General features: G+C 36.0%; 1 protein-coding gene across 1 annotated transcript in view; it reads left to right on the top strand.

Annotated features, from left to right (window-relative positions):
• SPMAP2L (sperm microtubule associated protein 2 like) overlaps positions 1–17,919 on the top strand; it is a 69,138-nt gene that overhangs the window by 26,060 nt on the left and 25,159 nt on the right. The window lies entirely within an intron of this gene.

Genomic DNA, 17,919 nt, shown 5'->3' with positions numbered 1-17,919 from the left:
GGCAAAGAAAGAAGTGTTTAGAAAGTGTTTAGAAAGAAGTGTTTCATTGTCATTAATGTCTTAGTGTTGACTTCAACCCCTTCAGACAATTGCCTGAATACTGTCAACAGGAAAAGAAAAAAGGTGGTTTTCAGGTTTGTACTTTCTCTTTGAGAGCAAAAGTATTTGGGCAGTCTTTTACAACATGCCCACTGAGGCTGGTCCATGGAGGTATAAGCTGGTTTTCTAGGATGACTCACTTGAACTAGACAAAGTTAGAGTAACAAAGTTAGAGGGACTCTATAAAGTTTGGAAGAGGAAGAAAGAGAGGATTTTAAAAATAATGGTTTATTGATGTCTTTTGCCTTTACATCATTTCAATTCTTCATCCATCCAAGCTGACAAAGAAAAAAATATAGAGCAGTAACATATGAAATAGTAACCAGAACTGATAATACATTAATATTCTATCCTAGAAGAGCCTTGGCTCTCTGCTCTGAGAGGTGTGTGTGTGTGTGTGTGTGTGTGTGTGTGTGTGTGTGTGTGTGTGTGTGTGTGTGTGTGTGTGTTGTGTATGTCTGTGGGTCCCTGTTCTCTTGTATCATTATTAGTTTCTCAGTTTCTTAAGAGTCCAACTTTATTTTTTTAAAAAATTATTTACTTCATCAAATTCTTCCTAATGACATGTAAAAAAGGTTAATACTTTTTTTTTTGGTTTTTGCAAGGCAAATGGGGTTTAGTGGCTTGCCTAAGGCCACACAGCTAGGTAATTATTAAGTGTCTGAGACCAGATTTGAACCCAGGTACTCCTGACTTCAGGGCCGGTGCTTTATCCACTGCGCCACCTAGCCGCCCTGGTTAATACTTTTTAAACAAAAAATTGACTTTCAATTCTCTCCTTTCCTTCTACTCCTCCTCCCTCCTTGAGAAGGTAAGCAATTTGATATTAATAATATATGTAAGTCATACAAAACATATTTCCATATTAGACTTGTTGCAAAAGAAAACACAAAGTAATAAAAATAAAATTTAAAAGGTAAGTGCCACTCTGCACTTAGAGTTCATTAGCTCTCTTTCTGGAGGTGGATAGCATTTTTTCATTGTGGGTCCTTTTGAATAGCCTAGAATCATCTTGATCAAAATGGCTAAATCTTTCTCGGCTGATCATCCTAAAATATTGCTTTTACTGTGTACAACTTTCTCCTGGTTCTGCTCACTTCATTTTGAAGGAGTTCATATAAATATTTCCAGGATTTTCTGAAACCATTCTGTTCTCATTTCTGTAATATAATAGTTTTGCATCATAGCATATACCACAATTTGTTCAGTCATTGCCCAGTTGGTAGGCATTCCCTCAATTTCCAGTTCTTTGTCATCACTAAAAGAACCAATCTACATATGATACAGATATAAATGATATCCCTTTCCCTTTTTGTTGATCATTTTGAGATACAGACCTAGTAGTGCTTTTGCTGAGGGTGCACCCAGTTTTATTGCCTTTTGGAAGTTTTTCCAAATTGTTCTCCAGAAAGGCTCAATCAGTTAACAATTCCATTAACAATGCATTAGTGTCCCAGTTTTTCCACATGCCCTCCAACATTTATCATCTTCCTTTATTATCATGTTAGATAATCTGATAGATGTCTTTTTTAGTCAGGAGTGATTTAGTACAAATTTTCATATGACTATTGATAGCTTTGATTTCTTCTTCTGAAAATTGCCTGTTCATATCCTGTAACCATTTATAAACTGAGGAATAGCTCTTATTTGTCTAAATTTGGTTCAGTTTCCTATATATATTTGAAAAATTAGATCTTCATCAGAGAAACACTATGAAATTTATTCCTGTTTTCCTATTTTTCTTCCAGTTTTGGCTATTTTAGTTTTGTTTGTGCAAAATCTTTTAAATTTCACATAAGCAAAATTGTCTATTTGACTTCTCATAATTCTTTTTATCTTTCATTGGGTTATAAACTCTTCCCTTATTTATAGATCCCCCAGGTATATTTTCCCATGATTCCCTAATTTGCTTTTGATATCACCCTTTTTTGTCTAAGTCATATGTCCATTTTGACCTTATTTGGTATGCATATGTGATGTTGTTCTATACCTTGTTTCTGCCAAACTACTTTTCAGTTTACCAGCAATCATTCTATTTCTTAGTCAGTGCCATACTGTTTTCATGATTACCAGTTTGTAATACAGTTTGAGATATGGTACTATTAGGCCATATTCTTTCACATTTTCTTCACTGATTCCCTTGATATTATTAGAATTTGATTCTCCCAGATGAATTTTGTTACTACTTTTTCTAATTCAACAAAATAATTCTTTGGTGTTTTGATTGGAATAGCACTGCATAGGTAAATTAACTTAGGTAGGATTGTCATTTTATTATATTGGCTTAGCCTAGCCATGAGCAATTAATATTTCTTCAGTTGTTTAGGTGTGTTTTAATCTGTGTGAAAAGGTGTTTTCTAATTGTGTTCATATAATCTCTGATTTTATCTTGGAAGATAGACTTCCAATTACTTGATGTGATATACAGTTATTTTAAATGGGATTTCTCTTTCTATCTCTTGCTGCTGGGTTTTGTTGGTAGTATACTAAATTTAATGATTTTTTATTTATTGTTATACATTGTTATACATTGAGGGACAGAAGTTTTGAGGACATTTTGGTAGAGTGAAAAGTGCTGGACTTGGAATGAGATCTGGATTTTTGAGTCCTAGTTCCACCACTTACTAGGCTCAAAAGCAAACTATTTCTCAATGGTGTTCCTCTTGTTTCTCTGCCTTGCTCACTTTCCCAGCCTTAGTCTGTTTTTGGGGTGCTTCCTGAGCTTTTGGGACACTCCCACAAGGGTCTCAGTGTGTGAGGCTCTATCCTCCCTCCTGGTCTGTGAATGACCATATGCGCCCCCCTCTGTCACAGGGCTGAGGTGGGGGGGCCCTGCTGTTCTAGGGGGGGGCCTAGACTGTGGTCAGGATCTGAATGTGGTCAGAGCCCCAGAGTCGAGGACAGAGCTTGGCAGTCTCTCTTCACTCCCCTCCCTCAGCTCATGCCCTGGGGGCTCCTACTGGCTGGACCTGCTTCTGGTTCCTGGATCTGGTCTGCCCTGGCAAGCTGCTCACTGTGTGCCCTGAGGGCTGGGCATTATTGAATATAGGAAGTGACAAGGATGGAAAAATTAAGTGAGTTCTTTCAGGAAAGGGGAGACATGAGTACATTTGTAGGCAGTAGGATAGAAGCCAATAGAAAGGGAAAGTCTGAAAATAAGTGATGGAGTAGTGATAACAGAGGGGGCATTAGAGGAGATGGAATGGCATGGGATCACTTTAGTAGGTAGTGTTCTCCATGTTTCTTTCTAGGGTGTCATAGCCATTTCCAGGAAACCCAGTCAGTAAAAGCAAATGCCAATGGGCACCTGCTGCTTTATGCTATCTTCTCTTGTTGGCCTTAGATCTCTGGTGTCTTATAACCCATTTTTAAGTATATCACTCACAAAAGGAAGAACAACTCAGACAATTTTCCTTATGTTACACATCCAAAGTTCATTCCAGTCCTAATCTTTTAAGTGACCGACAGATCCAAGAAAATGCAGGATGGGACCTGGAGGGACTAGCCTACTAAAGAGGTTGCTAAAGACAAGGGTAACAAGTGGATATTACAAAATAAAAGCTTATCAAAATTATTGGTATTTGACTTTAAAATGAATTATGTAATTCATTTTCATAGAAAGTTTGCCTTTCTAATCATGATCTTCCTAGGATGATTAAAATTAATTTATAGTCCCAGATCATACTTTAACTGACCAGTGGGAGGTGGTCCAGAAGTATGCTTGGTACCAGAAGAAAGCTAGCACAAAGCTAAAGGAGAATGTGAAGATAATAAAACAACAAATTTTACAAAGAAGGAAAAAAGAAAAGGTTAAAAACATTGGGAGGTGACTACTGAGGAAGAGAGAAGCAAAGGAGTAATTTCCTCTTGCCTTCAAATATGTGAAAAATTTTTATAAGAAAAATGTTGATCAATTGTTTTCCATTTCTATGAAGTGCTGAATAAACAAGAGAGAGACTTCAATGAAAGTGAGATTTGGAGTATAAATAAGGAAGATCTTGACCAATTCAGTAATTTTCAAAAAAAAATTGGAGGTAAGTTAATGGAATAGGTTGTAAAGCGTCCTTAAAGACATATCTGTCTTGTTGAAGAAAGATCTGTCTGTCTCTCTCATTCATCTTGCACATTAACATCAGATTATATTTACCATGTCACTCCTCTCATAAAAGTATTTTTGGTGACTCCTTTCTGCTTATAAGACTCTAACTCTTGCTAGGCATTCACATAATACAAAAATTTGATCTAACCTACCTTTTCAGCTCAATTTTCCATTACTTCCTTCCATAAATCCTTAGCTTTATTCAAACTGATTTTTTTTTACTATTTCTTAAATACATTAATACTTCTCTGAATTAATAGTGACTTAGAGTATTTTTTTCCATATGACTCTAGATTGCTTTAATTTCTTCATCTGAAAACTGCCTGTTCATATCCTTTGACCATATTTGTCGGTTGAGGAATGACTTGTATTTCTATAAATTTGACCCATTTCTCTTTATTTTTTAGAAATTAAGTCCTTTATCAGAAACACTGGCTATCAAAATTGTTTTCCAACTTTCTACTTTCCTTCTAATCTTGGTTGCATTGGTTTTTTTTGTACAAAAATCTTTAAATTTAATGTAATCAAAATGATCCATTTTGCATCTTATAATGTTTTCTATCTCTTGGTTGGTCATAAATTCTTACCCTTCCATAAATCTAAAAGATCTAAAAGATCACCTAATTGGCATATCATGTCATGATTTATGTCTAAATCATGTAACCATTTCAATCTTGGAATAGAATGTGAGATGTTGATCTATTATGTAGCTTGTGCCATACTATTTTTAAATTTTCCCAGCAGATTTTTGTCAAATAGTGAGCTCTTATCCCAGAAGCTGAAGTCTTTGGGTTTATCAAACACTAGATTCTATAATTATTTCCTATTGTTGCTTTTGCTCCTAATCTATTCTGCTGATCCACTACTCTATTTCTTAGTCAGCAAAAGATTGCTGCTTTGTAATATAGTTTTAGATTCTCTTGATATTCTTGTTCCTCCAGCTCAATTTTGTTATTATTTTTCTTAGCTCTATGAAATAATTTTTTGATTGGTATAGCACTGAAAAATATATTCATTTAGGTAGAATTGTCATTTGTATTATATTATCTTTGCCTTCCCATAAGCAATTGATATTTTTCCAATTGCTTAGATCTGACTTTATTTGTGTGAAAAGGTTTTGTAATTGTGATCATATAGTTTCTAGGTTTGTCATGGCAAGTAGGATTCCAAGTATTTAATATTGTTTACATTTATTTTAGATGAAATATCTGTATCTCATGTTGCTGGGCTTTATTGGTAAAATATAGAAATGCTGATGATTTCTGTGGGTTTATTTTATATCCTGCAACTTTGCCAAAAAAATTTCAAGTAGTTGGTTTTTTTTTTGGCAAGGCAGCGGGATTAAGTGATTTGCCCAAGGTCACACAGCTAAGTAATTAAGTATCTGAGGCTGGGTTTGAACTCAGTTCCTCCTGATTCCAAGGTCAGTGCTCTATCCATTGCACCGCCTATCTGCCCCTCAAGTATCTTTTTTAGTTGATTATACAGGAATCTCTAAAAGTAACATCATATAATCTGCAAAGAACAAGAGCTTTGCTTCCTCATTGCCTATTTTAATTCTTTCAATTTTTTTCTTTTCTTATTGCTAAAGTTAACATTTATAGCTCAGTACTGAATCATAGTGATGATAATGGACATCCTAATTTCACCCCTGATGTTATTGAAAATGCTTCTAGTTTATCCCCATTACATATAATGCTTGCTGATGGTTTTAGATAAATACTGCTTATCATTTAAGAAAAATTCATTTATTCTTATGCTCTCTGATGCTTTTTTTTTAGTATGCTTTGGTCTTTATTTAGTTGACATAAGATCTTTCTCTGGAGGTGGATAGCATTTTTTCATCATGAGTCTTAGATTAATGTTTTGCTGAGAATAGCTAAGTCATTCACACTTTTTCATCACATAGAATTACTGTTACTGTGTACAACCTTCTCCTGGTTCTGTTTGTATTTTTTTTTCCGAATTAAAGGGAATAGTCCTTGTACTTTGTTCAAACTCCACAGCTCCTTATCTGGATACAGATGGTACTCTCCTTTGCAGACAGCCTAAAATTGTTCCCAATTATTGCGCTGATGGAATGAGCAAGTCCTTCAAGGTTGAGCATCACTCCCATGTTGCTGTTAGGGTGTACAGTGTTTTTCTGGTTCTGCTCATCTCACTCAGCATCAGTTCATGCAAATCCCTCCAGGTTTCCCTGAAATCCCATCCCTCCTGGTTTCTAATAGAACAATAGTGTTCTATGACATACATATACCACAGTTTGCTAAACCATTCCCCAACTGAAGGACATTTACTGGATTTCCAATTCTTTGCCACCACAAACAGGGCTGCTATAAATATTTTGTACAAGTAATGTTTTTACCCTTTTTCCTCATCTCTTCAGGGTATAGACCCAGTAGTGGTATTGCTGGGTCCAAAGGGTATGCACATTTTTGTTGCCCTTTGGGCATAGTTCCAAATAGCTCTCCAGAAGGGTTGGATGAGTTCACAGCTCCATCAACAGTGTAATGTTGTCCCAGATTTCCCACATCCCTTCCAACAATGATCATTATCCTTCCTGGTCATACTGGCCAATCTGAGAGGTGTGAGGTGGTACCTCAGTGTAGCTTTAATTTGCCTTTCTCTAATAATTAATGATTTAGAGCATTTTTTCATATGGCTATGGATTGCTTTGATCTCCTCATCTGTAAATTGCCTTTGCATATCCTTTGACCATTTGTCAATTGGGGAATGGCTTTTTGTTTTAAAAATATGACTCAGTTCTCTGTATATTTTAGAAATGAGTCCTTTGTCAGAATCATTAGTTGTAAAGATTGTTTCCCAATTTACTACTTTTCTTTTGATCTTGATTACATTGGTTTTATCTGTGCAAAACCTTTTTAATTTAATGTAATCCAAATCATCTAATTGGTTTTTAGTGATGTTCTCCAACTCTTCTTTAGTCATAAACTGTTCCCCTTTCCATAGATCTGACAGGTAGACTAGTCCTTGATCTTCTAATTTGCTTATAGTATTGTTTTTTATGTTTATGTCCTGTAACCATTTGGATCTTATCTTGGTAAAGGGTGTGAGGTGTTGGTCTAATCTAAGTTTCTTCCATACTAATTCCAATTATCCCAGCAGTTTTTATCAAAGAGGGAGTTTTTATCCTGGTGGCCTGACTCTTTGGGTTTATCAAACAGCAGATTACTATAATCCTCTCCTGCTTTTACACCTAGTCTATTCCACTGGTCCACCACTCTATTTCTTAGCCAATACCAGTTTTGATGACTGATGCTTTATAATATAGTTTTAGATCGGGTAGTGCTAAGCCACCTTCGTTTGCATTTTTTTCATTAAGCTCCTGGCAATTCTTGACTTTTTATTTCTCCATATGAATTTACTTACAATTTTTTCTAACTCATTAAAGTAATTTTTTGGAATTTTGATTGGTAGGGCACTAAACAGATAGTTTAGTTTTGGTAGAATTGTCATTTTTATTATATTAGCTCTACCTATCCATGAGCAGTTGATATTTGCCCAGTTATTTAAATCTGATTTAATTTGTGTGAGAAGTGTTTTATAATTGTTTTCAAAAAGATTCTGAGTCTGTCTTGGCAAATAGACTCCCAAGTATTTTACCCTGTCTGAGGTTACTTTGAATGGAATTTCTTTCTAGCTCTTCCTGCTGTTTCTTGCTAGTCATATATAGGAAAGTTGAGGATTTATGGGGGTTTATTTTATAACCTGCAACTTTGCTAAAATTGCTAATTGTTTCCAGTAGTTTTTTAGATCATTTCTTGGGATTCTCTAGGTAGACCATCATGTCATCTGCGAATAGTGAGAGTTTTGTCTCTTCCTTCCCAATTCTAATTCCTTTAATTTCTTTTTCTTCTCTAATTGCTGATGCTAACATTTCTAATACAATATTGAATAGTAGTGGTGATAATGGCCACCCTTGTTTAACCCCTGATCTTATTGGGAATGCCTCTAGCCTCTCCCCATTGAGCAAAATGGTTGTTGATGGTTTCAGATAGATACTGCTAATTATTTTAAGGAGCAGTCCATTTATTCCTACACTCTCTAGTGTTTTTAATAGGAATGGGTGCTGTATTTTGTCAAAAGCTTTTTCAGCATCTATTGATATGATCATATGGTTTCTGATAGGTTTGTTATTGATATAATTGAGTATACTAACAGTTTTCCTAATATTGAACCAACCCTGCATTCCTGGAATAAATCCTACTTGATCATAATGTATTATCCTAGTGATGACTTGTTGTAATCATTTTGCTAAGATTTTATTTAGGATTTTTGCATCTATATTCATCAGGGAAATAGGTCTATAATTTTCTTTCTCTGTTTTAACTCTTCCTGGTTTAGGTAACAGTACCATATTGGTTTCATAGAAAGAGTTAGGCAGAGTTCCATCTTTCCCTATTTTTCCAAAGAGTTTATATAGGATTGGAACCAATTGTTCCTTAAATGTTTGGTAGAATTCACTTGTGAATCCATCAGGCCCTGGAGATTTTTTTTAGGGAGTTCAATAATGGCTTGCTGAATTTCTTTTTCTGAGATAGGGTTGTTCAGGTATTTAATCTCTTCTTCATTTAACCTGGGCAACTTATATTTTTGTAAATATTCATCCATTTCACTTAGATTATCAAATTTATTGGCATAAAGTTGGGCAAAATAATTTCAAATTATTACTTTAATTTCCTCCTCATTGGTGGTGAGTTTACCTTTTTCATTTATAACACTAGCAATTTGGTTTTCTTCTTTCTTTTTTTTAATCAAATTGACCAGAGGTTTATCAATTTTATTGTTTTTTTCATAATACCAACTTTTTGTTTTATTTATTAATTCAATAGTTTTTTTGCTTTCAATTTTATTAATTTCTTCTTTAATTTTTAAAATTTCTAATTTGGTATTTGATTGGGGATTTTTGATTTGTTCTTTCTCTAATTTTTTTAGTTGCATGTTTAGTTCATTGATTTCCTCTTTCTCCAATTTATTCATATAAGCATTTAGAGCTATAATATATACCCTGAGAGTTGCTTTGAATGAATCCCATAGGTTTTGGTCTGTTGTTTCATTATTATCATTATCTAGGATAAAATGGTTAATTCTTTCTATAATTTGTTTTTTGGTCCACTCATTTTTTAAGATGAGGTTATTCAGTTTCCAATTTGCTCTGGGTCTATATCTCCTTGGCCCAGTATTGCATATGACTTTTATTGCATTGTGATCTGAGAAAGATGTATTCACTATTTCTGCCTTTCTGCAGTTGATCATTAGGTTTTTATGTCCTAGTACATGGTCAATTTTTGTATAAGTTCCATGTACTGCAGAGAAAAAGGTATATTCCTTCCTATCCCCATTCAGTTTTTCCTCCATAAGTCTACCATATCTAATTTTTCTAACAATCTATTTACCTCCCTAATTTCTTTCTTGTTTGTTTTATGATTTGATTTATCTAGATCTGATAGCGGGAGGTTGAGGTCTCCTACTAGTAGAGTTTTGCAGTCTATGTCTTCCTGTAATTCTTTCAGCTTCTCCTCTAAGAATTTGGGTGCTGTCCCACTGGGTGCATATATATTTAATATTGAAATGACTTTATTGTCTATGGTACCTTTTAGGAGGATAAAGTTTCCTTCCTTATCTCTTTTAACGCTATCTATTTTTGCTGCTGTTTTGTCTGAGATAAGGATTGCTACCCTTGCTTTTTTTACTTCAGCTGAAGCAAAATATATTTTGCTCCAACCTTTTACCTTTACTCTATATGTATCTCTCTGCTTCAAATGAGTTTCTTGTAAGCAGCATATTGTAGGATTCTGGTTTTTAATCCATTCTGCTATTTGCTTACGTTTTAAGGGAGAGTTCATCCCATTCACATTCAAGGTTATGATTACTAATTCTTTATTGCCCTCTGTGCTATCTTCCCTCTGTTTGTATTTTTCCCCCTTTCCCCCCCTTTTATCCATATTCCCCAGTATTTTGTTTTTGAATACCACCCCCTTCAGTGTGTTTGCCCTCCTATATCACACCCTCCCCTTTCTTTCCCCTTTCCCTGTTCCCTTCCCTTCCTTTTGTTATTTCCCCTTATTTCCTCCACTCCCCTTCCCTTTCTTTGTCCCCCCTCCCCTTTTCCCCTTTTACTTCTTGAAAGGTTAGATGTTTTATAAGTTAACTGAGTATGTGTAGGTTGACTTTAAGCCAAGTCTGATGAGAAGAAGATTCAGGTGTTTCTCCTCTACTCCCTTCTTCCCCTCTATTACCATAGGATTTTTGTACCTCTTAGTGTAATGAGATTTGTCCCATTCAATCCCCTCCCTCCTCCCGTCTCTTTCCTGTCCCCCTTTTTAGGGAGGTAGTGTATTTTTTTTTTAGATCATTCTATCTAAGTCATAGAAAATTCTGAGTGTCTGTCCCTTCTAGTTCAGTATATTCTGTTGAATAGAGTCAAAATTCCTGAGAGTTATTAGAGTCTTTCTCCCCAGTGGAGTTAAAGCCAGTTACATCCCATTAGATATCAGTCTCATGGATAGGTCATGGATGTCCATCATTTCTGGCTAGGTATATTCTCTCTGTTAGAGTTACATTTCTCAGGATTTATGAGAGTCTCTACCCCTGCCCCCCATGCTAGGATGTAGCCAGTTTCAACTTTCTGGATTGCATTTTTTTCCTTTTACTGCCCCCCCCTTTTTTTTTTACCTTTTCATGTGTCTCTTGAACCTCCTGTTTGATATCCAAATTTTCTGTTTAGCTCTGGTCTTTTCATCAGAAATTTTTGGAATTCTTCCATTTCGTTAAATGTCCATCTTTTTCCCTGGAAGAGAAGGCTCAGCTTTGCAGGAAAGTAGATTCTTGGCTGCATTCCAAGCTCCCATGCTCTTCGAAATATCTTGTTCCAGGCCCTTTGATCCCTTAAAGTTGATGCAGCCAGGTCCTGCGTGATCCTTACTGTGGCTCCTTGATATTTAAATTGTTTCTTTCTGGCTGCTTGCAGGATTTTCTCTTTTATCTGATAGTTCTGGAGTTTGGCCACAACATTCCTTGGTGTTTTCATTTTAGGATCTTTTTCTGTTGGGGATCGATGTACTCTTTCAATAATTACTTTGCCCTCTGATTCAATGATGTCAGGGCAGTTTTCCATTACTAGATCCTGTAATATTAAGTCCAGGCTTTTTTCCCTCTTCAATGTTTTCAGTAAGTCCTATAATTTTCAGGTTGCCCCTCCTTGATCTATTCTCGAGGTCAGTGGTTTTGTTGATGAGATATTTCACATTTGCTTCTATTTTTTCTATTTTTTGATTTTGTTTAACTGACTCTTGCTGTCTCGTGGAGTCATTAGTTTCTGTAGACTCCATTATTTTTTGGGGGGAGGAGTTTTCTTCATTAACCTTTTCCAATTGGTCAATTCTACTTTTGAAAGAGCTTTCCATTTGACCAATTGAGGTTTTGAGAGAATTAATTTCTTTTTGCATTTGCTCATTTGAGGATCTGAGAGAATTGTTCTCATTTTGTAATTGTTCAGTTCTACTTTCTAGGGTTTTGTTTCCTTGTTGCAAGGTATTAATTGTCTCCCCCAAATTTTCCAGTTGATTTTTAAACTCCTTCCTTATTTCTTCAAGGAAGTCTTTAAGCGCTGGAAACCAGATTGTATTCTCCTCACATGTTCCAGGTCTCTCTGGGTTGGGGTCTTTCCCTTCCATGAATTTTTCTATGGATCCACCTTTCCGCTGACCCTTCTTCATTATGCTAAGACCTTGAGATGGGGGGGGGGCTGGTTCACCTGGGCTTGGGATCGACAAAGGCTTTATTGAGTGCAGTTTCTCTGGCTGGCCAGTAGGAGGTGCTGGTTGCCCTCTCTGGGGTGTCTGTGACCTTGGTTGCGAGGCCTTCTCCCTTTGCTTGAGGGAGGGAATTGGAGCTATTGAATTCTTTTGCCTTCAATCAATGGTGGGCTTTACCCTGGCCTGAGGTGATTCCTCAGCTGGGCTGGTTCTTTTGCTCACACACCTGGGCCTGAGGCAGAAGTAATTTGCATTTGTTTGGGAGGAGGCCTCAGTGCAATGGGGGCGTGGGCTCAGACTTTCTCAGACCTGAGGAGCCCAGGGATAGAGTCTGCAGCTCTCCTGCACCAGACCTCTCCCTGCAGCCCCTTCCCCAAGTTCCACGGGGACAGCACCAACACCAGCGCCTCTGCTTCCCTGCAGACCCAAGCCACCTTCGTCCAGCCCCACCGCTGATCCAGCAGGTCCGGCTCTCGGGCCCTCAGACTCCCGGTTCCGATTCAGCTGTTGGTCTGGCTGATCTTCCCTGGGAGCTCAGACTCACCTGCCGGTACTCAGCCAAGGCTGCTCCGGGAGACAAATCCTGAGGTAGATTTTTCTCTCCTGGCTTTTCTTTCTGGGTTTCCTGGTTCAGATTTCTTTTAAGAGGTTTGTTTCATGTGATAGATGGGGAAGAGATCAGGAGACTTTAGAACTGTGCCTGTCTTCTCTCCGCCATCTTGGCCGGAAGTCTCTCTGATGCTTTTAATAGAAATGGGTACTGAAGTTTGTCAAAAAATCTTTTCCAGCATCTATTGAGATATCATATGATTACTCTTAGTTTTGTAATTGATATGGTCAATTTGCTGATAGTTTTCCTAATACTGAACCATTCTTGTATTCCTAGTAAATCCTCAACTAGACCTAATATATTATCTTGGTGATAAATTGCTAAAATCTCTTTGCTAATGTTTTATTTAAAGATTATTTTTATCAGCATTCTATTGGGGAAATTGGTCTATAATTTTTTTCTCTCTTGGCTTTTTCTGGTTTAGGTATCAGCAACATCTTTGTTTCATAAAAAGAATTTGGCAGGACTCCTTCTTTGCCTCCCCCCCCAAGTTGTTTCTATAGAATTGGAAGTAACTGTTCTTTAAATGTTGGATAGAATTCATTTTTAAATCCATTATTAGAGGGGTGGCTAGTTGGCGCAGTGGATAAAGCACTGGTTCTGGAGTCAGGAGTACCTGGGTTCAAATCCGGTCTCAGACACTTAATAATTACCTAGCTGTGTGGCCTTGGGCAAGCCACTTAACCCTGTTTGCCTTGCAAAAACCTAAAAAGCAATAATAATAATTTTCTCTTCTTTGGTGGTTAATTCACCCTTTTCATTTTTGGTACTGGTAATTTGGTTTTCTTTTTTTTCTAAATCAAATTAACCCAAGGCTTATCTTTTTCTTTTAGTGGCTTCTTCATAAACCAATTCTTAATTTTATTTATTAATTCAATAGTTTTCTTTCAATTTTATTAATCTCTCATTTAATTTTCATAACTTCTAATTTTATATTTAATTAGGAATTTTTAATTTGTTCTTTTTCTAGCTTTCTTTTCTTTTAGGATTTAATTCTATTTATTTATTTATTTAATTAATTAAAGATTTTATTTGAGTTTTACAATTTTTCTCCCAATCTTACTCCCCCCCTCCATGGAAAGCAATCTGTCAGTCTTTATTTTGTTTCCATGATGTACATTGATCCAAACTGAATGTGAGTGAGAAATCACATCCTTAAGGAAGAAACAAAAAAGTATAAGAGATAACAAGATCAGAAAATAAGACATCTGTTTTTTTTTCTTAAAGGGAATAGTCTTTGAACTTTGTTCAAACTCCATGGCTCTTTATCTGGATACAGATGGTATTCTCCATTGCAGACAGCCCAAAATTGTCCCTGGTTGTTGCACTGATGGAACGAACTTTTCCTAGCTTTCTTAGTTGCATGCCTAATTCACTGATTTCCTCTTTATTTTATTTAAGGAAGCATTTAGAAATATAAAATTTCCCCTAAGAACTGTTTTGACTGCATCCCATAAATTTTGGTATGTGATTTTTGTCATTTTCTTGGATTATATAATTATTGTTTCCATGATGTGTTGTTTGACCCACTCATTCTTTTGGATTAGGTTATTTAGTTTCCAATTAATTTTTAATCTCTCTTTTATGACTTTTTATTACATGTAATTTTTATTGTTTCATGATCTGAAGAGGGTGCATTTAATATTTTGCCTTTCTGTATTTTATTGTGTGGTTTTATGACTTAATAAATGGCCTTTCTGTCCCCATTCAGTTTCTCCAGAAATCTTATCATATCTAATTTTTCTAAGATTCTGTTTATCTCCTTGACTTCTTTTTTGTTTATTTTGTGGCTGGATTTATCCAAGTCTGAGAGAGGGAGGTTGAGGTCCCCTACCAGTATAGCTTTTCTATCTATCTTGTCCTATAACTCGGTTAACTTCTCCTCTAAGAATCTGGATGCTATTCTACTTGGCATTTATGTGTTTAATATTGATATTACTTCATTGTCTATGGTACCTTTTAACAAGATGTAGTTTTCTTATCTTTTTAAAATTATTTTTTAATGATATTTTATTTATTTTAACAACTACATGCAATGGTAGCTTTCAACAATCATTTCTTTGCAAGGTTTTGAGTTTCACATCCTCTCTTTCTTCCCTCTCCCTCTCCTTGACAGAAAGCACTCTAATATAGATCATACATGTATAAACATGCAAAGTACTTCATCACTTTTAATGAGATATATTTTTGTTTTTGTTTTATCTGAGAACAGGATTTCTACCCTTGTCTATTTTTTTCACGTCATGTGAAACATAATATATTCTGCTCCAGTCTTTTACCTTTATTCTGTGTGCATCTCTCTGCTTCAAATGTATTTCTGGTAAACAACATATTGTAGGATTCTGGTTTTTATCCACTCTGCTATTTGCTTCCATTTTATGGGAGAGTTCATCTCATTCACATTAACAGTTATGATTATGTATTTCCTTCCATCCTATTTCCCCTTCTGTTTATACTTTTTCTCCTTTTTCTCAGTCCTTCTTTCCATTTTCTTTCCCCTTTCCCCTCCCAATTCCTTATAGGGTAATATAAATTTCTAAACCTAACTGAATATATATATATATATATATATATATATATATATATATATATATATATATATAATTTCTTCTTTGAGCCAAATTTGATGAGAGTAAGATTCAAGCAATGTTCGCCCCTTCCTTTCTTTCCCTCTACTGTAATAAATGCTTTGTACCTCTTCAATCCATGTAATTGATTCTGTTCAACTATTCCTTTTCCTCTTATGCCTGTTTGAACCCTTTTTTAAAAATATAATCACACCCAAATCACACACACCTACACATTCTAATTATACTCCTTCCAATAGAGATACATCTGATATAGGGAATATAAATCTTATTTTAATCTTATTTGCTTAATCTTATTGAATAACATTTTTTTCCTTTCCTATTTACCTTTTTATGTATCCCTTCAATCTTGTATTTAAGATCAAGTTTTCTGTTCAGCTCTGGTCTTTTCATCAGGAAAGTTTAAAAATCCTCTCTGTTGTTGAATGTCCATCTTTCCCCTGGAAGAGTAAGCTCAATTTTGTAGGGTAGTTGATTCTGGATTGTAATCCAAGCTCCTTTGCAAGCTGAAATATATTCCAGAATCTACAATTTTTTAATGTTGAAGTTGCTAAATCCTGTATAATCCCGGTTGTGGTTCCTTGGTATTTGAATTGCTTCTTTCTAACTGCCTGCATTACTTTTTTCCTTGACCTGATAGTTCTTGAATTTAACTACAATATTACTTGGAGTGTTCATTTTGGGATCTCTTTAGGGAGGTGTTTGGTATATTCTTTTTTTCTTTTTTAGGTTTTTGCAAGGCAAATGGGGTTAAGTGGCTTGCCCAAGACCACACAACTAGGTAATTATTAAGTGTCTGAGATCAGATTTGACCCCAGGTACTCCTGACTCCAGGGCCGGTGCTTTGTCCACTGCACCACCTAGCTGCCCCTGGTATATTCTTTCAATGACTGTTTTAACTTCTGGCTCTGGGGCATCAGAGCAGTTTTCCTTGATAATTTTTTTGAAAGGTTTTGGCCAGCCTCTTTTTTGGATAATGACTTTCAGGTAATCCAATAATGCTCAAATGATCTTTCCTGGATCTATTTTCCAGGTCAGTTGTTTTTCCAAAAAGTTATTTATATTTTCTTCTTTTTTTTTTTGATTTCTGATTGATTCTTGATGTTATAGAGTCATTAACTTCTACTTTCCCAATTCTAATTTTAAAGGAATTATTTTCTTCAATCAGCTGCTGTATCTCCTTTTCCATTTGCTCATGTCTACTTTTTAAGAATTTTTTAAGAATTTTTTTTTTAGGGTTTTTTTTTTAGGTTTTTGCAAGGCAATGGGGTTAAGTGGCTTGCCCAAGGCCACAAAGCTAGGTCATTATTAAGTGTCTGGGGCCAAATTTGAGCTCAGGGACTCCTGACTCCAGGGTTGGTGCTCTATCCATTGTGCCACCTAGCCACCCAGAAGTTTTTTTTAAGGATTTTTTTCAGTGGATTTTTTTCCATTTGACCATTTCTATTTTTTAAGGAAGTGTTTTCTTCAGTCAAGCTCTTGACTCTTTGTTCCCCCCTAATTCTTCTACATACTTCCCATTTCTTTCCCCAATGTTCAACTTCTTTTACTTTATTTTTAAAATTCTTTTTTGAGCTTTTCTAAGAAGACTTTTTTAGACTTCGGACCAGTTCATATTCCCTTTGAGGTTTCACAAATAGGCAATTTGCCACTGCTCTCTATTTCTGAGATGGTGCTTTGTTCTTCCCTGTTTGGTATAGTAAGTTTTTTTTTTAGGCTGTTTTTTTTTTTTTGCAAGGCAAATGGGGTTAAGTGGCTTTCCCAAGGCCACACAGCTAGGTAATTATTAAGTGTCTGAGACCGGATTTGAACCCAGGTACTCCTGACTCCAGGGCTGGTGCTTTATCCACTGCGCCACCTAGCGGCCCCGCTATAGTAGCTTTCTAATGATCAGGGTTTTTGTTTGTATGTTTGCTTGTTTATTTTGCTCATTTTTTGAAAGTTGAGCCCTGCTACTGGGGCACAGGAGGCACTGTCCAAGCTTCTTGTAATGGAGGTCAGGGATCTAGCCACTGACTTTCCATCTTGGGGATTCAGATGTTAGCAACTTGACCACTGCACTGGAATTGCTGAACCTTGTTATGCCCATGGTGCCAGTGGTTAGGGTTAGCAATATGCCTTCTGCTGTGGGGCTGGAACTCTCACAACTGACCTGCAGTGCCTCTGGCCTACTGAATTAGATCCAGAAGCTTTTATTGCTATGGAGCAACTAAGAAACCTGTGTTTGGCTGTATTTTCCCTCCACTTGAGTGAGTACACCTTTCTTGAACTCCTTCCAAGACACATTAAACTAGAAAATTATTCCACTCTGTCCTTTTGGGGGTTCTGTTGCTGTAGAATCCAACTTTAGAGGATTGATTAAATGTTATTTTTGAGGAAAAACTGAAGAGAGCTCAGGTGACTTCCCAGTTTTTCTCTGCCATTTTTGGCATTTTTCATTTCTAATTTCAATCATTGTTAAATTCTATGATGTAACTCTTTAAAAAAAATTTTATTTATTTAAGGCAATGGAGTTAAGTGACTTGCCCAAGGCAATTATTATATGTCTGAGACTGGATTTCAATGCAGGTCCTCTTGACTCCAGGATTGGTCCTCTGTACACTGTGCCACCTAGCTGTCCCATGTGATGTAACTCTTATTTCAAGTTGAAAGTGACCTTAGGGGCAGCTAGGTGGCACAGTGGATAAAGCACCAGCCCTGGAGTCAGGAGTACGTGGGTTCAAATCTGGTTTCAGACACTTAATA

This window comes from Macrotis lagotis, chromosome 3, assembly GCF_037893015.1.
Source record: "Macrotis lagotis isolate mMagLag1 chromosome 3, bilby.v1.9.chrom.fasta, whole genome shotgun sequence".
Classification (NCBI taxonomy): Eukaryota; Metazoa; Chordata; class Mammalia; order Peramelemorphia; family Peramelidae; genus Macrotis; species Macrotis lagotis.
Note: the sequence above shows the minus strand (reverse complement) of the source record. Positions and strands in the feature narration are given on the sequence as shown.